At 45.6% G+C, this 20439-nt stretch overlaps 2 pseudogenes; one reads left to right on the forward strand and one right to left on the reverse strand.

Moving 5' to 3' along the window:
- The first annotated feature begins 10647 nt into the window (after window positions 1-10647).
- On the forward strand, window positions 10648-19573 carry LOC140219098 (uncharacterized; annotated as a pseudogene).
- On the reverse strand, window positions 16568-16744 carry LOC140219148 (U2 spliceosomal RNA; annotated as a pseudogene).
- Window positions 19574-20439: the final 866 nt, after the last annotated feature.

The raw sequence follows: 20439 nt of genomic DNA on the forward strand, positions 1-20439 counted from the left end.
ACCGGCCCTTGTTATACTGCGGCTCGCACTGCGAATACCCACGGCGAATAGCCAAGGCGTCGGACGGACGCTGTGGCTCACACACAAAAAACTTTACTGCCAATTTTCCAAATTCAATTGACTCAACTTGAAAGCGGAACTAGCACAAAACGAAAATTTACTTCGTTGAACTGGAAAATTGAGATTTCTCACGTTCGAAACCGATCTGGCCCACTCTCAAGATTGGCTCGGCCCACCCTAAAGGTTATCTTTGTCCAATTATATAATTAAGTATACCCACCCGGAAAATCGACCAGACGGACTCCCGTTATTGAGTTAGCCAACCCCCAAAGTTTGAGCAGCCTACCTCCGAAATTCCCTTTGTCCAATTAGAAAATTGAGTTCGTCGATGCTGAAAGTCTGCTTTGCCCACTCTCTAAATTCAATTGGCCCGCCCTCAAAATTGACTTTGCCCTATTTGAGCGCATGACCAAGGGAAATGTATATTGCGTTCGCATTCGGTCATAGTGATACTGATACGCATTTGATCATAATCCTACTGCTGTATCCTTCAATTCACGTAAGGAGTCAGATGCCTCTGAAACTTGTTTTCCTGTTGAGTCGAAACGCTATGATGTGGTTAGGGTTGAATTTAACCTAAGCTTTAAGTTACGTGGGAAAGGAATAGGAGGACACAATCATGATAAAACGCTATTCTATGCAACTTGTATATGGTATATATCACATGTTTTTTATTCTACACCGTAATGGTGGATCCACACGACGGACGAAATCCGTCTTTTTCCCGACGGACTGCGCATCACGTGACTACGCGTCACGGATTTGTGCCGTCCGCGCGTCGTCCGCGACCCCCACGGACGGAAAATGCCGAGCTATTTTTCGCATCCGAATTTTGGGGGTCGAATGCTGCGGATTTAGCCTAGCATGCTCTACAGTCTGGCAACAAGCGCGGCTTTGGGATCTTTCTGAAACAGCTTCATCGCTGCTGACACCATTCGTGTCCAATTCGGACAAAACAACAGCCATTGCGGCCAACCGTCGTTTCCTTTCGATCTCCATTTTCATTCAGAGTGAAAACACCTATGACAAAGTCTTTGTTACACCGATGGCGCCATCTAGAGTGAGTAAAAACAAGCAATTATATTAACTTACGGCCACTGAGATCCGCCTGGGCCGCCGCAACATCTTCGAGGCCATGTTCAGCCAATACAGCTACTCTAAGCCTACACGCCGAGAATCTGAGTATCGCTTTCGGAAACGGTGTCCACTCATCACGAATACATTGCTGTCGACGCTTCTGGACACAAATTTAAACCAAATACAATCCTCAGTTTGAAAATTACAGGCCACACAGTGGACGACGACGACTAGACAGGTTCGAGGCGGACGGCAGTCGCTTCGGGCGTAGCCGCCATCTTTATTTTTCCGGCGCGGTCGTCTACTCAGTCCGTCCGTCGTCTGGATGCGCTTCGCAGCCGGACGGGCGGCGGAATAAGCGTCCGCGGCACAGATTTGCGCGGAGCCGTCCGTCGTGTGGATACACCATAAGCAACCTTCATTTTTTTATTTTCTGCCGAATTGCAAAGGCAGGCAGGAAAAATTAAGCAATTCGGTTAGCGATAAAATTGGGGCAAGATGTCCAATAAAAAAGTTTGTAGGGCGTTTTTGGAAACATCTAATTCAGCAGGTCCTAACTTACTACCGCAGTGAAGAGTTGAGCATGCATAATATTGAATCGTCAGAAATCGTTCGTTGTGAAAAAAAACTTGCTGGCAAATGAGCAATACACATTAGCCACACAGACCTCACTGAACCCCACACATATCCCGACCTTCCGCGAATACTCTTCCCAGTTAACGGAAACAGCTTCCGATGAAAACACTAAAGCAGCAACGCATCGTGTGCGCGGATGCCCCGGTGGATTGCAATGTATTCAATCCACAGCGTGCAGCCCTACGAACGAGACAACGAGAAGATCCGGCTCTTATTGAGGCTTGTGAACTGATATACTTAGCTATACATGCCTACGACGGCCCCGCTGCTATCGCCAACTTTGCCTTTGTGCAATTAATATTCAGCAAAAGCTTTGGGTAAATAAGCATGTCAATGCGAGTACAATTTGTAATCATTTTGAGTATACGCAGCCGACAGAGACACAGATGTTCTCGAGAAAGTTTTACGTGACGTGGCCTGTGTCGAGTACAGTAGAACGTTTCCCTGCGCGAAGAAGCGGGATGTCTCACCAATCCATGAAATGATTTTGTAGGAGTCGCATAATGCGTTGCGATCTAGTCAGCCGCAAGCTATTATCGTTGCCAAGGTGGCAGGTGGACCCGTGGAATCTAAGAATTCATGGCGGTACTAACAGACCACATACTTCTCAAGTCAAATTTTAATCAAAGCACGAAAACATCTGACCATTGCCGTCGGTAGTTTTCTACCTGCTCTTCAGTGCCCTCTCCAAACTATTTGAAACAAAGCGACATCTACCTAGATGTTCATCTCAACCCTCTGTATTTATACTACGAAGCTGGTCTGGCATCACGATGGCCCTACTGTTTGGTTTGCGGAAAGTCTATCTCGAAATGCCGAAGTCCAAGGCGCTCAAACACTTCCAACACATTTAGCGGTACTAGGCGGAAGGTTGGGACGCAGAATACACCAGCTATCGTCATGGGTGCAAATGACTACTACATCACTCTTACCCTAAAGCTTCCGTTAGAACATCTTGAAATGTTTAGGTGAAAGCGATAGCGATTTTTTTTCCGCCCACTTTCCTCAGGAGCGACGCATTCATGAAGACTTCACACGACGTCATTACGCATATGCAATGCAATGAGGAAGCTGGAAAGTGCTGACAAGACAAGAAGCTGTGAAGCCATACACGGGAGAACTGTGACGTCTCATGAATTATGCAAAGAAAAGGTGAGGCGCTCAGACAGGACAAAAAAGAAGTGGACAACACGAACGCCGACTATCAGCTGCAGGGAGCACTGAGGCGCAAAAAAGAAAGAAGACACGAAACTCATGCGCGGAAGCTCTGCAATGGTATCACCATGTGTCAGTCCGTTACATGTGTCGGTCTACGTGAGAGATAACTGTTAAGGCACCTAATCTATTACTTATGTAAAGTAATCGAAGGTTGACTCATGCACGCACTTCCACTATTATAGATATATCAACCCTCTACCATAAGACGCATATCTTCACTCTTGTGCCTGTTTCTTTGCATAATGAATACCTACCAGCTAGATCAGCTTTCTGTCGTTCTAAGTCTCACGAATGGCATTCAGCGATGTAGTGCGTCACCTGTATCAGACAGTGCAACGCAAGCAGGAGTTATTCTCATCTGTGTGGAAATGCCTAACGAAACGTATGAATCACAACGCTACGACAGGGACCTTACGCTGCGACGCACATGAGGTAGAGCAGTTCAAATGGTCAAACCACAGCGCTACAATTTATGTACATGTGGTTGTCGTTTAACTTAAAGTAAGAGCTCTAGTCAACATGCGAGCCGAATACTAGCTATTCAGATGTACATTGCGGCCACCATGAAAAAGTAACAGCTGACTACGAAGTCTAACCCCTTAGCCGACGGGCAGCCATCAATAAATGTTTTTTTGCGTGTGTGCCTGCATGAACACAATTAGTGAACATGCGTAACCATCAGACCATTTGAAAGAAAAAAAAATGTTTGCAAGGGTGGTATTGGCTGAACAGCCTCTTTGAGCACAATAGTATTCAGCGCCCTAAAATTTAGAGGTACAGCTACCTCCTTACTATATGTGTAAATGATATATTTCAATTTGCACATCACGGGTAGCTGCTTATTTAAAAAAAGAATTGGTGTTTCTACATATGTCAGCATACTTGCAACAGGGTCCGACAAGTGGCATATGCCTCTCAACTACGGCGAATGCACATTCCTGTCATTTCACCAGAAATCACAAGACGTCCACCCATCTAAACAGTATAAGTACATCCCTCATAGCAACACATGAACAGACCATGCTCTACCGTCTGTGGGTAGGCGTTGCCTTTACGAACTCATATGCTTTCCTCATTGGAATGGCCAACAGCCCCACCTGCGACACCTGCAACATTGACGAGATGCTTGCACATATTATCTGTATCTGCCCGCGATATAGTGCTCAGAGCCAAGTGATGTGCAAAGTACTGGACCAGTTGGACAATCGTCCACTATCAGAACTAAAAGCTTTAGGCCGATGCTCCGAAACAATATCCGCGATGAAGGCCTTACTCGCGTTAATAAGGTTCCTGCGGTCTATGGGGCTTCACGACGGACTAAGAATGCCGCCCCCCACCGCTCTGTAGTGTACGAGCTTTGTTCGTCCTTGTCTTTCGTTCTTTCGATTTCACCCTTCCACTCTGTTTCTCTTTTTATTCCCCTTAACCCTTCCCCTGCGCCGGGTAGCCAACCGGAACTACTTCTGGTTAACCTCCCTGCCTTTCTCTGCATTACTATCTCTCTCTTTCTCTCTCTCATAGCAACACGAGTTCATACAAGTGCCTGGGCCTCCACATAACACCTTTATACACGTGGCTCTAACGTATTAAAACTATTTGCGCAGAATAATTTTGGATACTAGGCTGTCAATGACATACCTTGAAATTTGTTGCAGCTCAGATTAATAAACGATCTGATCAGACGTACGTCAGACTCACACTTGAGTTTGCTTCCTGCATTTTCCATCCATCACCGGTATGTTTACCTACAAGCTTTGATACTGTTCAAAATTACACAACACGTTGTATAAACTTGGAATACTCACCAAAAACCAACGTTACAAAGTTAAAACGGACGTTGTCGCTCCCGATCTCGGACGCTGTCAATCCATTTCACGTCTCGCTCTTTTACATTTCTACTACCACCAGCGAGACCAAAACTTGCACTTATGAAAACGCCACTCCGGCCTTCCCCACGCCTAACAGGTCATCTGGTCAGGTCATCTCAAACATTGGTGGCCAGAATTAGCATTTAGGTGCTACTTCCTCCTTAGGTATATTGTCGTCCAGAAGAAGCTATTCATTACCACTGTCTAAAGCACACACCGCAAAATATTTCCCGTAAAACTGCATCACCTTTCATAAGACAAGCTGACGGTAAGCGCATCGCACATTGAGCACAAACCACATAAAGCCCATTGCATCTACTTATTTTCTGTGTGTTTCCTTTTCATGTTTGCCACTATTTTACAATGTCGACACAACGTAACGGTTTTGCAACTTCCCTCGAAAGCACCCTTGCACCTCTCTTGCTGAACTTCGCTGTCACCTGGTGCTGCTGTCTCTCCGAACAGCTCGCCCTTTATGATGATGTTGATTATGACTCATTGATATCCCCTTTCAAACAGGACGGCGACAAGTAGTCACCTAGACAGCTTGAATTACTCAGGTATGCTATGCTTGCTTTTCACTCTAGAATTGTTCTATACATTTCTTTATTCCTTTCTCTTTTTCTCGGAAACTTCTCTACAAAACTTCTAGTTCTATACCTTGTACCATTACCTATGCTTCTAAGCGATCAATCTTTTTCCTGATTTTTCTCCACCGATACCTTAAACATTTCTTGCATATCCCAACTGCTGACTGATAGATGCTTTCGTCCAATTTAAATGCGAACTCTTCTGGCAGACGTAGCCTATCAACGGATCTCACTGAGTGAATTCCTTCGTATTTCATTACTATGTGCTGAGTTGCTTCCGGATTGTTCCTGCAGCATACACATGCCTCAACTAGTTGCGAATATTTGCTCTGGTATGTCTTTGCCCTGCGACTCGAGCCCCAACTAGCAAGCCACTACCCTTGGTGCGGACCTACATATTTTCCCTTCTAATTACTTTCTTCACGATCCTGTAAAGGTATGTGTTCGGTTTTGTCTGCATTCTTGTGCAACCAGTCCACTGTCTTTCTTTCTCTCAGAGACTTTTTCATTACCCCTGAATGTCTATTTACACTTTACACTGTATTTACACTGTATTTAGTTGCAAATTCTCCCTTCCTCCATTCTGGGTTTACGAATTTAGGTTGCGGTTTCTTGTACACTTTAGGAGCCAATTTATTGTTGTCCATGCTCGTGAGTACCAAAAACTAATTTTTCTCGGCGTTCCTTATTTCCAAAGCGGCATTTGACCCTGTAATGCCTCATTTGTGCTTTTATCATGGGCTACCAAAGGAAACCAGCCTACCGATCTTTGGTTAACTTTCATGCCCGACATGTTGAATTTAAAACACAAAATAGCACTTGAGCACGTTAACTCTGGCACCATTACACCTTTGCAGGTTCCTCTAATGACCTCATAATTATTGTGACCCAAAAGTACTCTCTGCTTCATGACTACTGCATTCCACTTCCCCTTTATTTTAGGAATATGTTGATGGGTGCTTCAGTCTTCCCTTCGCTTAGGTATACGCCGTGGTAGTTGACTATGGGCATGACGCGGTGTTGAAATGACACCACGTAATTACTAATCTCATCATTAAAGGTCCTAATTCCCGATCACTCTGAGCTAAATTGAAGACATTGATTAGTCGCTGCGTTGCCACACATATTAGGAAGGAACTTGTATCCCTTGTAGTTTCCGCTAGTAGCACTAAGTGGTCCGCATACATCAGTCTGGGGACCTTCTGTTGTGATACATTTGTCCATTAAGCACGTATTTTCAATCAAACCCAAATTCACTGTTTTCCATTCGTTTTTCAGTGCCCTCAAATAAAGAGGACATTCTTGTTGCAATAGTTGAAGTTCCACCATTAAATTATATTTTCGGCTTTCCCATATAACATGTAGTCGGTTTTCTCTGCATATCTCCCTCAGTAGTTTCATGAAATCGTTATCTGTGCCTTCCTGCTTAACAATATCGCATAAGAATTTCATGCGTGCGTTGTTGCAGGCTCCCTTAATGCCTAGAAATGCTTTACATAAAAGAATATTCTGAGCTATGGAAAGTTATATGCACTGAGTTAGTACAAACATATTATCCTCTAAGCGTCGACGTTGTTTGAAGATATTCTGTATTTCCCCCAGCACGTCATTTTTATCCACCCACGTCGAAAGTTCAAGTTTTATGGCTTGCAGTGTCATTCTATATATAAGCGATGTTACTTTAACTGACCTATATGAGCTTCTCCTATCTTCACCACATTTGCCATTGTAGATGAGCTTCATCGTCCTTCCACGCGATCCAACCGGAATTTTCTTCTTTTCAATTCCTTGCTCAATGCCATTAGTCAGCAGAGCCTTGCTCAGAGAGCATGGCGCTGCTGACGTTATTAGCTGCCGTAGGATTACATCAAGTTCTACGGCGGTCTTATTAGGGACATCTGCTTTTTTTCAGACGAAGTTGCCTATGTAAAACAGGCGATCCTTTTTCGCCTCGTTGGGAACAACGGCTCAGAAGACCGGGGTCGAACCCGGCCTGCTGGACGGGAGTCAGCTACTAAACAACTCACCCACGCCAGCGCTTCCTAGCATACAGCGGAAAAAAAATGGCCTCGAAAGGTGCCCTAACGCTCGAGGAGACAAGCGATGTGCTATGCGTGCCGAGTAGCATCGATACCTGCTCATGTTGCACGGAAGTTATTGTTACATCAGCTGACATGCCAAGTAGAAGATGCACAGGTAGCGGTAGAACGTAGTAGAGAAGGTTTGAGGAAGAGAAAGATAGTTTAGGGGGATGCATAAAAAACTAGAGAAAAATATATATTGTGCACTTTATCAAATGAATGTGTCACCGCGCATCAAAGGGGAGGCCAGTAAATCATTATTATCATCATTGGCATCGTTGACACTACTTGCGATGTGAGATGCGTGCCGCGAACCATCTATACGGGCTCGCTTTGCATTGCAGTTTCATATTAATACACCAGGTCGTACGGCATGTATCAGTGGCGTGGATAGCGTTACAAGCTAGACAAAGAAGTCTTCAAGACGAGAAAGACCATCATGGAGAGGTATAAGTATTGGCGTAATGAAAACACGTATGGCATGCCTGATTAAATCAAGCAGGCTAGTTTGCTGTTTCACACCGTTTTGTTTGAAAGGTGTTGCCAATACCTCTTCATCATAATCATAATGTTCATTGGCATCGTCTTGTGCCACTTGTCAGGCGATAGGAAATGGGTGCCACGTAGCGTCGTTACATGTACAATTTCTATTGTAATTGTATATTATTGCATCAGGTGGCAAGCCATGTAGAACTTGATTAGGTAGTTGTAGAAAGTGGATAGAGAAGGTGTGAGGAAGATTATGCGTGTGTATGGAAAAATGCTAGAGCGGAAAACATGTATATCATCCTCATAAAATTAATCAGGCTAGGTGACTGTTTGTCACCCGTTGAAACAGAATCCCGCTTTAAAGAGAATACAATTGAATCATCATCATTGTTAGCATCATATTTTGGCATTTGTCACACGATGTTGCATGCGCGTCGCGTAGCGTTGATACGTAGCAGTTGCGCAGCAATTGTATGTAACTGGACCGGGTTAAGTCCAGCAGCTTAGGTGACTATCTGTTACCACCCCGTTTCGAAGAGGATGCCAGTAAATCTCCATTCTCACCAACAGTATGCTATCGAGCCATGGGTCAAGGGACATCCGCTCCATGTATTTTGGATACCTATGCTTACTCTTCGGTTCACGTTATGGCTCCTCCTCGGAAGGTACGAAGCTTTACTAAAGAAGAAAATCTTTGAGCTACTAGCATGCCTGCTGCGAGGCCAGCTAGGGTTCAACAGATCGCTGTGCAGAAAACAGCCCAAGCCGCAGCTCTCCGTTGACGCAGGGCAGAATCTTCAGGTCGTTCTCGTGAAAACGACGCGATGGCACTTCTCTGAGAAGATACTCTAGTGCATGCTGCCAAAAATGTAGCTGCTATCCTATTCCACGCCACGTCTTTTTGCCTTCCCATGTGTCACTAATCCATTATTCCACCTCACATGCCTTTTTTGGGCTTTGCCACATCCTACTTTGCTTAAATAGCAAGTATACGCCTCCTTCTATCCCTCATCAAGTCATTCTGCTTTACCCCTCTAGTAGGAAATTGTCAATAACAGGTAAATGCTCCAAATGTCATAAATCCCTTTCAGTCAACGCGTACACGCTAATAGCTCCGTCATACTGCTGCGTTTGAGTTTCCAGCTGTGATTCCTGCTTGCGACCATCTTGAATATTTGTGTAGCCAAATTTACCGTCTCTCCTCTCATCCTTTGTATGTCTTTTCTGAACTTTCCCGGTCTGATTCTGCCATTTTCTCGTGTATCGCTACATCCAGTACATAGCCTTTCTTTATGATTGGTGGCGCTCGCCTAGAAAACATACTTCCCCTGCTTTGAATTGACGTCCGACAGGTGTTTCTACATGACGAAGAAATACGTACAGCGAACGAATAAAGCTTTTGAAAAACAAAGCGTGCCGGCTTCGAAGCCTTGTTCACAACGAGGCGAAAAAGGATGAAGTGCCTGTTTAAATAGGTTTTAGCACATGGCGCAAGCGCCGCGCGTAAGACGGTGTGAGGGTTTCTTCATTTATATTGAGCGCCTGTCCTGCTCAATATGAGCAAAACGAGAACAAAAGGAAAGCAAAAGCTAGCGTTTCAACAAGTGGACTTATATTCTTCAAGTCGACATATCCTCTCCTCGCCGCTGTATTGTTGTGCAAGAAACGTTTATTTACAAATGTTTACAAGTGAGGCGAGCAGCACAGGAGTCACAGCAGCCGATATGGCGAGGAACCACCTCTACGTCTTCATCTATGCTGGCCTAATGCGACAGGCTTCTTCTGTCTCTTCTTCTGCTAGAGTACAGCATCAACGAACGGGTTATGCAGCTTTAGCCGAGCAACGTGAATTACATCAATCTAGACCGGCGTAGGTGGCAGCATAGGCTTGCTGGTGCAATCTCGTACTTCACGTCGGTAACTTGGCACAGAACGCGATAAGGACCATGGTAACGTGGTAGAAGCGTCGCTGATAGCCGAATTCGTCGAGTTGGTCACCACAGGAGCAATAAGGATACTGGAGCGCAATATACATCCTTATGACGACAGTCGTGACAGTCGTGATGCCTGAGACATCATAAGGTGGTCATGCGCCATATGACATACAGTGTTCGCCCTTGCAATGGCATCTTGTGCGTACTCCGATGAAACTTGTGGAGTGGATGGGAGTAATGTATCCACAGAGAGTGTCAGTTCACGGCCAAAAAGAAGACAAAACGGAGAAGAGCCTGCAGTACCGTGGTGTGACGTATTATTGTTGAAGGTAACAAAGGTTAATGTAACATCCCAGTCGCGGTGGTTGGTTCCAACGTGCAGTGAGTGAATGCGGGTTTTGGTGCGATTCAGTCGTTCGGTGAGACTGTTTGTCTGAGGATGAGAGGCGGTGGTGACCTTGTGTTTTGTGGGAGATGAGCGGAGGAGGTCATCGATGACACGCGACAAGAATAAGTAAGGACCGCGATCGGTGAGCAGCTGGCGTATAGCTCCATGATGCAGAATCACATCGCGGAGGAGGAAGTCGGCAACATAGGTACCAGAGCTGGTTGGAAGCGCACGTGTAATAGTATAGCGCGCGGTATATTCTGTCGCGACAGCAATGCATTTGTTCTCTGATGCTGATGTAGGGAAATGTCCGATCAGATCGAGGCCGACACGGTAGAACAGCTCTACTGGGACATCGATAGGCTGATGAAGACTAGCAGGAAAGGTTGGTGGCCTCTTGCGTTGTTGACACAGCTCGCAGCTGCCAACATACTTCTCCACGTAGCGATAAAGCGCACCCCAAAAGAAACGACGCTGCACACGATCATAAGTGCGCGTTACATTGTGGTGACATGCTGTGGGTTCGTCCTGAAGCTGCCGGAGGACAGTGCAACGAATGTGGTAGGGTACCACCCGCAAATGCTCAGGGCCTTCGGGCTATACATTGTGGCAGTATACAGTTCCACTATGTAAGATAATCATCCGGAACGACTCGTCAGAAGCCCCGGAGCTGAGACGGTCGATGATGGAACGTAACGTCAGATCACGCCGTTGTTTATCGCCGACATGAAGAAAGTACGAGATGGAAAGAACACAAGCATCGGTGTCAAGCTTGGTGTTGTCAGGCGGATAAGCGGGATATCGGCGCAGGCATTCCGCGTCCTGATGTATTTGGCCCGACTTGTGCACGACAGAAAACGAGTACTCTTGCAACCGCAAACGCCAGAGTCCAAGACGGCCTGTAGGATCTTTCAGCGAGGAAAGCCAGCAGAGCGCATGGTGGTCAGTCACTACCGTGAATGGACGGCCAAAGAGGTACGGCCGAATTCTGGAGATGGCCCAAGCAAGGGCAAGGCATTGACGCTCGGTAATTGAAAGATTGCGCTCTGGGGTAGATAGCAGGCGCCTACCGTACGCTATGACGCAAGGGCAAGGATGGCTCCAATTCCGTATCATCTGGTGTCCGTCTGAACGTGGTTAGGAGCAGAAGGGTCGAAGTGCGTCAACAGAGGAGAAGTCGTGAGAAGGTTTATAAGTGCATAAAATGCCTGGGCTTCGCTACAGCCAAATGAGAAAGGCGTATCTTTCTTGAGAAGTTCAGTTAGTGGGTGGGCAATGTCAGCGAAATGTTTGGGAAAACGATAGAATTAAGAACATAAGCCAGTCAAGGAGGGAACGTCTTGGGTAGAGGAAAATAAGGGGAAAGGCTTCACGGCGCGAATTGTTTCAGAGTCAGATCGGATTTTTACGCCGCAAACAAGGTGTTTGAGCCCTCTTATTTCTCCGCGATCAAAGTGGCACTTGGATGAGTTCAGCTGAAGACTGGCGCGGCGGAACACTTGGAGAATGACGACAGGCGCAGAATATGGCTGGAAAATGTCGTTGAAAAAACAATAACGTTGTTTCCACCAGAGCTTAGGTGTTTATTGAAGCGACTCTTGTGTTGTGCGTATGTTTGTCGCAGCATTCATGAACTTTTATTAATGTTACCGTGGGATGGGGGGTGGAGGGTGGAGTGAACTCCTCCTCCTATGAGTAAGTCGGAGGCTGACGCATTCGCGCTTGCCCTTAATGAAACACATGACCTAATATCACGAAGCTTCACTTTCTAAACATGCTACCACCGAGATCGAAATTAACCAGCTGAAGCGCAAAATAGAAATGCTTGAAAAAGCCAATGTTGTACGTTTTGCAGACGGGGCGGTACGGATGCTCACACCCTTCGTGTCATGTCTGACAACTTGAAAGGGGGTGACAAGGAAATTAAAAGTTTAAGTACCAACGTGAATTTCCTGGAAGAAATCAACGCTTCTCTGTCTGTCACCGCACCTTCTGGTTCGGCTGACGTTTTAGGTGATGTGACGAACCAGCTGTCAGAAATTACGAATAGGTGCGATGATGCGGAAAATAGGCTGCGTTAGTCTAACCTTCACTTTTTTGCCCTAAATGAAGACTTTAATGGGAATTGGGCAGTCTCAGAAGATAAGGTAATGAAATTTTGTTCCGATCACCTAGGCATTTCCGTAGCAAGTTCACAAATGGATCGAGTGCACAGGCTGGACACGCTTATCAAGGATAAACAAAGTCCTGTCATTGCCAAGTTTACCTTCTTCAATGACAACGAACAGATATTGTCAAACGAACGTACGCTTAAGGGATCCGCTTTTTACATACGCGAAGATTTTTTCGGTGAAAACGCGACAAGCGCGCCGAAAGCTTCTGGAATACGCAAAGCTCCAAACCAAACCCTTCAAGCTATCCGGGGATAAGCTTTGCGTTGACGCTAATACCTACGTTTCTGATAATTCCAACAACACAATAGTGCTGCTTACGAGATAGGGTAAGGTTAACAGGCGCACGCATAAGCGGAGTCATTTAATGTCGCCATCCTTATCTGTATTTTCCATACATTTGAAGCGTGCTGCCCAATAGGGATGAGTTGTGTTCTTATTTAGATGATAGTGATGCTGACATAATAATACTCACCGACGCCTGGTTCTACCATGACGTAACTATTGAAGAACTCATCCAGATAAGCACAACTATAAGATATATCGGTGTGACCGTGTTGATAAAAGAGGAGCTGGCGTGTTACTAGCAGTGAAAAAGATAATCTTTTCGTTTCCCCTTGATACTAACCCTACTATAGAAATAACTTGGGCTGCATGCGTTACATCTTAGGCTAAAATACTTTTACGATCATGTTATTGCCCACCGGACGCGGATTCTTCTTTTTCTAGGGAACTACATGATAACATAGCGCGAGCTACACAACTCTATTCAGCCCACGTAATATACGTTTTTCGCGATCTCATTTATCCGCTCATCGACTGGTCTACCATGTCTACCACATGTTGGGCCTCATAAATTTTTCTCGAGTTAACTCTTCACTAGAACACAAGTTGTTAACCAATTTACCCGGGGTTCTAACATATTCGACCTGGCTATACTCACTGGACCAGAAACTACTGGAACGATTTCTTACATTGAAGGATTTAGTGACTACAAACTCCATAATTCCCAAATTATTCTGCATTTAGATTTTACAGATTCAGCGACTAAAACTATTTTATATTATAACCGTGGTAATTACGATAGTTTCAACACATAACTAGAAGCTTTTCATAACGAACATTTTCTGCCGTCGCTAGGCTTATGGAGCACAGGCACGCTATGCTCGCAGACTTTTTATGGCTATGAAGGGAACCCAGGAGCACGTGGTTGCTGCACATGTGTTATCGCGTCAAATGGCCTGGCAGCGTTTGAGAGGGATTTTGGTTGAACGGAACAGACGCTGATTCGACGCAGCTTCCACGTGCGACGGTTTCGAGTTTCCCCTGACGCGAAAAAGAAATTTCGGCCTTGGCTGAGCTTGAAGATCAGAATGAGGGAACCAGGCGTTTTCTCGTTTTGTAGCTGGAGTAGTAGAGCTATCGCTGCAAAAAATCGCACTTCAGTAGACGCAACATACTTAACTGCTTTTGATGGTGGCAAAACCTTGTGGGGCTATATTGATTCAATACTAATGTATTACCGACGACAGTCATCGCCGATGCGTCTTTCGGCCTCTCTTAAAAACGCTTCGCCACCGCGAAGCCTGCATGTGGACTCTGAAATGGAGGCCGCGCCAGTGCATAAGAACCGAACTTCTCTGTCGAGCGTTTTCTGTACATGTTGCACCAGCTTGTGGCACTGCCGCGGAGGCGCGCAAAACCTCCTAGGCGAGAAGGAGGGCGGTCTGCCGCCACAAGAGCTCTGAGAATTGTTTCCTTACTTCCTGCAGACGCAAATACTGAGCCCTGCCTGCAGTTCCCGTTAAAAAATTAAATTATGGGATTTTACGTGCCAAAACTACTTTCTGATTATGAGGCATGCCGTATTGGAAGACTCCAGAAATTTCGACCACCTGGGGATCCTTAACGTGTAGCTGAATTTAAGTACACGGGTGTTTTCTCATTTCGCACCCATGGAAATTCAGCCCCCATGAGCGGGATACGATCCCGCGATCCCGTGCTCAGCAGCCCAACAGCATAGCCACTGAGCAACCACGGCGGGTACAGTTCCCGTTAAGACGACCTCCAGAGCTGCCTGCAGTATTTATTAAATGAAACTGTATACTTCAAACAGTGAACAAGTTTTTCGCTACGCCGTTCCTGGATGGCGCCACGTACTGCTAAAATGCGTTCGCGTTAGAGCCCAGATAAGCAGGAAAATGAACTGCAAACTGAGCAAGAAGAAAGTTTCGCTTTAAGTACACAACATAGGCAGGAAACGGAGGGTGCGTATTTTCATGCCATGGCTCCTCGGCGCACCGAAGGCAATCGACACTTCTATAGCGAAGATTTCTTACTGAGTCTGAGGCAAATTTTTCTACGCATCTGGCTTCTAACGCCGAACGTGTTAAACGGGAACATGGCGCCATCTAGCGATAACATGGCGTATTTACTAGCGATAACAGTGGCGATAGTTCCTACGGGAGGTACAAGCAGGGTTATTCAACCAGCATGGGACTAATGGTTAGTACATTAATTTCCCTAAACATCGTAATCTTGGTTTGAAACGGAATTGAAATTTTTCAAACTCATCTTTTCCAAACAGTACGGTCTTAGAAATAAGTAAATATTCACGAAATTTTTCGACGGCAGCATTTCAACAGAAGACCTCACAACTCTTAGGCGAAGTACACACTTTAGAGTGTATATTCGCTAGACAAAAATAACCGTCATCTGCCTTGGTGGCGCTTCCTTCCTAGAAAACGCTGCGCTCGCTACTTTCCTGCAGAGAATGCTCTGCCATATCGACAACGCGCATGCCGTTCGATCTCGCAGCGTTTAAGCAAGAAAATGCGGACAAGACAGATGACGGTTATTCTTTTTTGCGAAGATACGATCCGAAGGGTGTAATTTCGTTGCACAAGCCGTAAATTTAAGCTGTTGGGTCCGATGTGAAGTTCGCTACAACAATGCGTGAGTCCTCAGAACCATTCGGACCAACGGCAGGTTCAGATGCTCTCTTTTATTCTTGAACCTTTCTTATGCTAACTACGAAGCACCAAGCAAGAGGAACGAGACATACGCGCCGGAGTGCGCCATATTTAAAAAGCGGCCGAGGAAGATGATGGTGGCTGCTTGAGAGCTCGCCCCTTTTAAGACAAAACATACTGGCTACCGTCTGGTTCGTGGCCAATCCGCCATAGTGGGTATGCGCCAGTGTTTGGAAGACAATACAAGAGCTGGGAAGCCGCGCCCAAGAAACAGCCTTTAATGCCAGGCAATAGGGCAGATGCGCCGTTTACGTGGTTGTAAATTCGCTGAGAACAGGTAATGATGGCTACGTCGAAAGGTAGGCTGGTTCAACTCTGTCTACCGCCACGAATTCTGCACATCCGTTAAAGACAATTGCAATATTTTTTGCTGTAGCCTTAAGTACCTTGGAAGCACTGCGATAGAGACGCGTGACAGGTGGTCGGATGCCCTCACGCCGTACGAAAACTTGGCTCGCAGCAGACATGTCTTTGTTGACAGAAGCATTACTTGAGGATGCAACCTCACTAGGGAAAGGAGGCAAGCGTGCAAACAGGGAGCGTAACTACCAAACACCCCTGTATCCATCGGAGGTGCAAAAGTAGCTGGTGCGAAAAATTCGCGGGAAACCGTAACGCTGTCCCATAGGCCAGCTCCACAGCTGTGCAGCCGAGATCTTCCTTGAAAGAGGAGTGCACACTTAGCAGGACGGGAGGAACGTGTTCAACAAATGAAGAACGAGGCTCGCGGGCCATCAAGGCGGCAGTAGGTCGAAGGCGAAGGCCGTCAACTATTTCGTTTGTCGACAGGCGACTCGTGGTAGTATGGATATGGCGGACGGCATGCAGGCACGTCAGTTCGCGGAAGAGATCACATTCAAATTGTCGGCCGCAATCGGTCGCATCAACGATGGGTCATACAACGCGTTAGATGCAGAAACTATGGCTACGGATTCGTAGATTTTTCTTTTGCGTATGCAGGAAATGTGATATCTGAAGTGGAAGCGCTAAAATGACAGTGGACGAAGAAGGAACACACACACACACCTGTTGGCTGATCCCAGTAGTGCAATAACGGCCCGACCCACAGCGGAGGTAAAGCAGGCTTCAAACACTCCGTCAACTTGCAAAAATAGGTTCGGTATCTTGCATCCCGGTTGAACCTGAATCAGATATTAAGCTGACTAGAAGAGATACTACGCTTTGACCCTTGTCAGCCACGTGTAAGTTCGCACCACCCCCTTTGTCGGCGTTACAAGCGCTTGCGCATCTACTTTCTTTTCCTCCCGCTCTCCTTTGGCGGCGGTCCCTCGAAAGGTTACACCTGCGTAGTTTCAACCGGCTCCTCCCGAATTTTTCTACATATCACGGTAAATGACTTCGTACTTTTGTTTCTGTGTCACCTCTTTGTCGTGGAACAGCTTCGCTGGTCATCCAGCTTCAGAGAGTGAAGTGGCTCATGATTTTATTCTAGCGTCGCAGCTCGCAGCCCGAAGTACAAGATACACGCGCTGGAGCGTGCCATATATAAAAGGCGGACGAGGAAGATGACGATAGCTGCTAAAATATCATTACGACACAAACACACGCGGCGACTAGCTCGCGGCCATAGCCGCTCTTTCAGCCACTTGCCGCTTTTGTATCCGCTGTTCCCTAGACTAAACCATCGCATGAGAAACATGGAGAGTGCCACCCAACACTATGGATCTGTACTGAAAATTTTAATAACTGTATCAATTATACATCTTTGATGTACTTCACGTAAATATGTGTATATGTTATCCAGCCTATCTATGTTTCACTAAAATATTTCCTCGTAAACCATGCCGTTCCTTATTACTAATTTTCTTCCTCGAAATCCACACTTCGTATACACACAGGCACACTTCTTGAGTTATGTCAACAGCTTTGAAAAGTCGTTTTTTCGTAAAATTGTCATTTTTTTTCTTTTTTAGATTTCGAGAATCCCCAAACATTCAAAAATGTTCAAATGTCATAGCCAACTTTCGAACAGGTGGTGAACAGTTCCAAAACCGAAAGTGATGTGGTTTGGTAGGAGAAACTGATAACTCAGCCATAACCAACGGCGTATATTGAAAATTTTCCGTTATATCTTAGTCTGATATATAAAAGATTATTCAAAGGCAATTTGTAAGGCTTCCTTTTTTTAAATATTGCTTTATATCTCCGCAATGAGGATGCATCACGCTACAAGCGTCTCAAATGTTTATTTTCCGTGCGATTTATGCTACAGCTTTGAACGCTACCGGATTCAACCTTTTTATAGGTACTATTTTTGGTAGCAACAGTAAGGCTGGACGTTTTTATGAGAAGGTATGGCCATGTTCACGGTAAAAAGGCGATTGAAACGAAAGTTTTTGGCAATCGCCACAGGATGAATGCTCCGACCGAAGACCATTCGGAATTGAATGTATCGGATGGTGCTACAAAGCTTGCGACTTGGAGTACAATTGCGAAGTGCCGCTGCAACAACTTCTACTGCAACGTAATAGGCTTATAGATACGGAGATCCTATCATCTGTTTTTGCAAAGCTGGCCTGCCCGGAATGCAAGAAGACGTTGCTCAGATTGGAAGGAGTCTCGCAGCTTGGAATATCATGTGCATATGCGGTTCTATCTGATGCGTGCGCATATGCACATTCATTTCAATCGTCAAAAAAGGCTGGAAGTGCTATTGAGAATAACCTGCGTCTTGTCTACGCGATGCGTCAGCTGGGCAAGGGTTATTCTGGAGCTGTACCGCTGATGAATGTACTGAACATGCCACCGCCGCCTTGGCATTCTGCCTACCAAAAGATATCTGCGAAGCTCTATAAAGCTGCAGAGAGTGTTGCGTGTAAGTCAATGATGAATTCCGCTGCTGAAGTGCGTTGTGTTGTGCAAAGTACTGAGTGTGGTGTGTCAGGCAATGGCACATGGCAAAGGCATTGGCATTCTTCATTGAACGACTGTGTGTCCTTAATATTCATTGATACAGGGAAAGTTATTGACGTATAAGGCATGTCAAGTAAATGTAGGGCATGCAATTCGAAAAGCAAAGTTGAACCCCTCAAGCACTAAATTTCTGGAGTGGACGGCAAATGATACCCAGTGCCAAGCCAACTACACCGGTAGTGCTTGTGGTATGGAGGCAGTAGGGCTCTATCGTGTGTTCAAGCGTGCAGAAAGATGTCGTGGTTTAAAATATGTAGACTTCTATAGAGATGGCGACTCCAAGAGCCACGTGGCTATAAAGGACCCATATGGCGCAAATAGAGTGCGCGACCTGGAGTGCATCGGGCATGTACAGAAGCGTGTAGGATGCCGACTACGAAAGTTGAAAAAAAGTGTTCGTGGGCTTGCAGGCAAGGTAAAGTTAATGGATGTCCTGGTGGACCGGCTGCAGAACTATTATGGTATTGCCATCAGAGCGAATGTGGGAGCCCTGCAAGCCATGAGGCAAGCTGCTTTGGCGAACCCGTTTCACTTCAGTTAAACAGATGAAACACCAAGGCATGGTCTGTGCCCTCTTGGCACTGACATTTGGTGCGGATTTAACCGACGGAGTGCACTTGGTGGTGGATGCTACAAGCACAAGGGAGGCCTTTTCAATCAGGCACTCAGCAAAGTGAAGCCAGTGTATACTGACCTTTGTACCGATGAGCTCTTAAAGAAGTGCCTACATGGGAAAACCCAAAATGCCAACGAGAGTTTCAAGAGTATGATTTGGCAATGGGTTCCCATAGACGTCCACGTGAGCCTGCCCATCCTACTCTTGGGCCATATGATTCTGTGTGCCACTTCAATGATGGCAACAGAAGTACAGCAGATATTTTGAGCGAAGCAGGCATCGAAACTGGCCACCACACTCTCGTAGCATGTTGCACCAGTGACCAGTGCCGTGTGAAGAAGGCCCAGCGTCAATACACGGGTGAGGTAAAACATCTCCGCAAGAAAATACGGGCAGCAACATGAGCCAAAAGAGAGCTTGTGGCAGCTAAGGAGGGCCCTAGCCATGAACGTGGTGGATTTTTACTTCCTAGGGCATGATGATCTTGTTTGTACAAGGATTGAAACACTTTATTCTTGTTTTTCTGACAATTTGATTTCTTGAACTTTCTTGTCGCGCAAACAGTTATAACTTTGAAATGAATAAATATTTTCTATAAATTTTGCACGCTCGTTCCTTTGTTATTATCCTGTGCAATGAGCGAGGATGAATGAAATCGAATGGTAAGTTTGGACGTAATCATGTTTTATGTCAAGAAATGCAGGCAAAAATGACAATTTTTTGTTTTCTTTTGTATTTTTGCTATAACTTGATTCCCATTTATTGGATGGCAAAGATCCTAGTTGGTTGCACAGTCTGGTTAGTTGGCTGACTCTGTGCCAAAAAGTTGACTATTCCTCCTCTATATAGCCCCTCCATCCACGCGCCACCGCCGGTTTCTTAATTAAGTAGCGACAATAAGCAAGATCGTACGACAGGATGAGTCAACTAAAACCTGTGATAGATCCGAGAGAGAGAGATCTGAATGGCATCTATTGGGAAGAATTAGCACACGTTGCGGTTTCCTCAAGACTAGGCAACGAGCACTCCTCGTGAATGCCCGCCAATTTGAATCGAATAAACGAGCTTTTTTTATAATAAATTGTAAAGAACAGCAGGCCTTTCCAAATCAAGAACATCCAGCCCAGGTAACAAATGTCGCAGTACTAGCATCGTGAACTGTAATGTTCCTTTGCAGGTCGTAATTTTTAGGCGTATAGCACGGCAACACAGCTCCCCATAAGGTAACAGTAGCACGGATTTTTACGTCTTTTTCTTGTGACGAGGAATGAATTTGCATGTTAAAACAGCAATAAAATATTGATTTATTCTCTGCCATAATTACTTGATTGTAAAGCGGTTTCTT

The sequence above is a fragment of the Dermacentor andersoni genome, chromosome 6 (assembly GCF_023375885.2).
Source record: "Dermacentor andersoni chromosome 6, qqDerAnde1_hic_scaffold, whole genome shotgun sequence".
In the NCBI taxonomy this organism is placed as follows: domain Eukaryota; kingdom Metazoa; phylum Arthropoda; class Arachnida; order Ixodida; family Ixodidae; genus Dermacentor; species Dermacentor andersoni.